The sequence below is a fragment of the Galeopterus variegatus genome, unplaced genomic scaffold, assembly GCF_000696425.1.
Source record: "Galeopterus variegatus unplaced genomic scaffold, G_variegatus-3.0.2 Scaffold2494, whole genome shotgun sequence".
Lineage (NCBI taxonomy): Eukaryota > Metazoa > Chordata > Mammalia > Dermoptera > Cynocephalidae > Galeopterus > Galeopterus variegatus.
The window spans coordinates 7,784-10,737 of record NW_007728605.1 but is presented as its reverse complement, the minus strand read 5'-3'; positions in this window follow the sequence as shown (position 1 = coordinate 10,737).

Here is a 2,954-nt window from a genome sequence, read left to right as displayed (position 1 = left end):
ACACTGAGGGTTGTGATCCGTTGCCGGACATGAAAAAAGACAAAAAGGAAAAAAAAAAAATCCTAATCTCAGTCAATACTGAGTTCCGAAGTTCATATAATATATTCCTTCTACCTTGATTTTGTTCCTGATTATATGGACGTCATGTGCTTTAACATTTACATTTCTCCAGCTGAAGAAAACTATCTAGATATAATTTAATAATCTTTTAGATGATTTTTAGTCTGTGTATTCACACAGACTTTGAGACATTTCTCTGCGGAGGTTACAACATTACCAAAAGGATTGTTTCTTATGTATCATCCCTCTGAAGGGATGTGAATTGAAAAACTCCCATCCTTACTCATTTACAAACACAGTTTTTCATTGTGAAATAAAAGTTCAGAGGCTAATTCTAAAGACATTGTCTTCCAGACTTTGTAACAGTTAGCCCCCACCCTGCTTGTCATGGTCCTTGGATGATGGGCACATTGGACCTCACTTGGATCAGCCATTTGCCATCACCTTACTCTTGTCGTGATGCTCCCTGAGCCAGTTTGTGCCATGACTGGATGGCAAACACTGAGAAGGAAAGAAGCGTGTTGGGCACCCCTGGGCTTCCACGCACTTCTGGAACTCCATTTTGATTGCCTTGAGAGAGATGCTCCACCCCTTGTACCTATCAAAAGATACCTGACAAATTGAAACTGGTCCTGGCAGTTCCACCTTTGGGCATGTACAGGCTTTACCACTTCAACTTCTGCCTAGACAAGAACTTCCAGGAAGCTATTCTTAAAATTAGCTAAGGAAAATGGCAGTTAAAAGTATGGAAGTTCCCAGGAGCTCATAGTTAAATTTTATTATAAACTCTTATTTTATCATTTCTAAAAATCATGGGAAAGAAAGTGCCTGTGGAAGACCCTAGGTCTGGTTATTAAAAACAGGAATGGTAGATCTGGGAAATTTTTTATCTACAGAATGACATCTCAGAGGGAGTACGTTTGGATGCACAGATATCATTGCTATGTGCAAGTCCTTATATTACTGAGCTATATTTAACACTTTTCCTCACTTCTACCTTCCTGAAAGCCTCTAGTCTCTTGGCTTCTGTGACCTCTCACTGTGCTGGTTTTCCTCCAACCTTTCTAACTCTTCTTNTAAACTCTTATTTTATCATTTCTAAAAATCATGGGAAAGAAAGTGCCTGTGGAAGACCCTAAGTCTGGTTATTAAAAACAGGAATGGTAGATCTGGGAAATTTTTTATCTACAGAATGACATCTCAGAGGGAGTACGTTTGGATGCACGGATATCATTGCTATGTGCAAGTCCTTATATTACTGAGCTATATTTAACACTTTTCCTCACTTCTACCTTCCTGAAAGCCTCTATTCTCTTGGCTTCTGTGACCTCTCACTGTGCTGGTTTTCCTCCAACCTTTCTAACTCTTCTTCCTTCATGTTCTTTCCTAAACAGGAACATTGTCTCCTAATGCCTGCCCTGTAAATGTGGGCATTCTCCATTGTGCTATGTGGCAGTTTTATCTACTGTCATGGTTTTACCTGCAAACAATATGATTCCAATTCCCAACTCTATTTCCCCAACCCTGACAGCCATATCAGTAGTTTTATTTCTACCCACCTGGAACATAGACTTAAAACTTCTTGTGACATGCCAGTGTTTCTTTATAGCCCAGCTATTTGCCTATCTCACTTTCATACTTATCTCCCCAGAGAAGAAATTAAATTATTTATGGTTTTATGACTCTTTCTTTGGACTGGAATTGGTTACGACTGCACTAGTAGTAATGTTTTTGTCAGCAAGCAACAGTATAACCATATAAAAGTAGTTTAGACTTAGTGAGGACATTTGTTCTCTCACACAGTAAGGGTTGGTTCTCTCAGTGTTTCAAGTGTCATCAAGGGCCCACGATCTTCTGTGTGCTGGCTTTCATTCCTGACTTGTCTCCTCACAGTTACAATGTGACTGCTCCAATTTCAGGCATCACATCCTTGGAATTTTTGTAGGGGAGCCAGGCATTTCTCCAGATTTTTCTAAATTTTCTAAAATTATCCCAGTATTAGGCCAGATCAATAGAAAGTTAGGTTCCTGAACTGTAACATACTGGCCTCCCCTAGAATTAAGCAGCTGTATTTTGGGGGAATGCCACTCGAGGCTGATAGAATCTAGACTTGAATCTACCCTGTGGGTGGATATGCTTTGAACTTGTCTTTCCCTCTCTGTGGAGACTTCCAGGAGAAATGAGTGTCTGGTCTATATGTTGGGAAGAGTCCTGATTTGCCTAAGTAACCATCTTATGGACACTATGAATTGCCTGGCTGATATGGACCTCTTTTCCTTTGGTTGCTAGACCACCTAGAATCAAGTCTGTGGGCCACCTAGGCCAAATACATGACTTTACCACCTGTTGCAAACTCAGACACCTACAGTAGCAGTCGTGTTCAAATTATTTAACAACAGGCACAACACAGGCACCAATCAGAAGGGACGGCAGTTGTAAACAAGGAGCATCAGCCTGCCTCCGTGGCCAGGCTGCTAAAATAGGCAGACAAAATAGACTGAGAGTAAGAAAAACAAATCTCTTGACTTATTTTTGTTTGATTACATTTGATAGAGATGTGAGTTCAGGGTAATAATCAATGATACATGGACTGACACTCAGCCTCAATGCTGGGGAGACAAGTGGAGTGGAGAGGTCAGTGGTAACTTGGACATCCCATGCCCTCTCAGGAAGGTATTACTGCATCTCAGATCCAGATAATTGTTGCCAGATAGGAATATGGCTCAGAGCTCCAAAAGCTTCCCTTTTTTTTTTTTTTAAGAAAAAGTCAGAAACGCTAATTTTTGAGAACACCTGGATGTTAAGACTGCAACTCAAAAAAACAAAACCACCAAAAACAAACAAACATAAAACTGCAGGCCAACTCAAACAGGAATCCAGCTAATGCCAGCCAG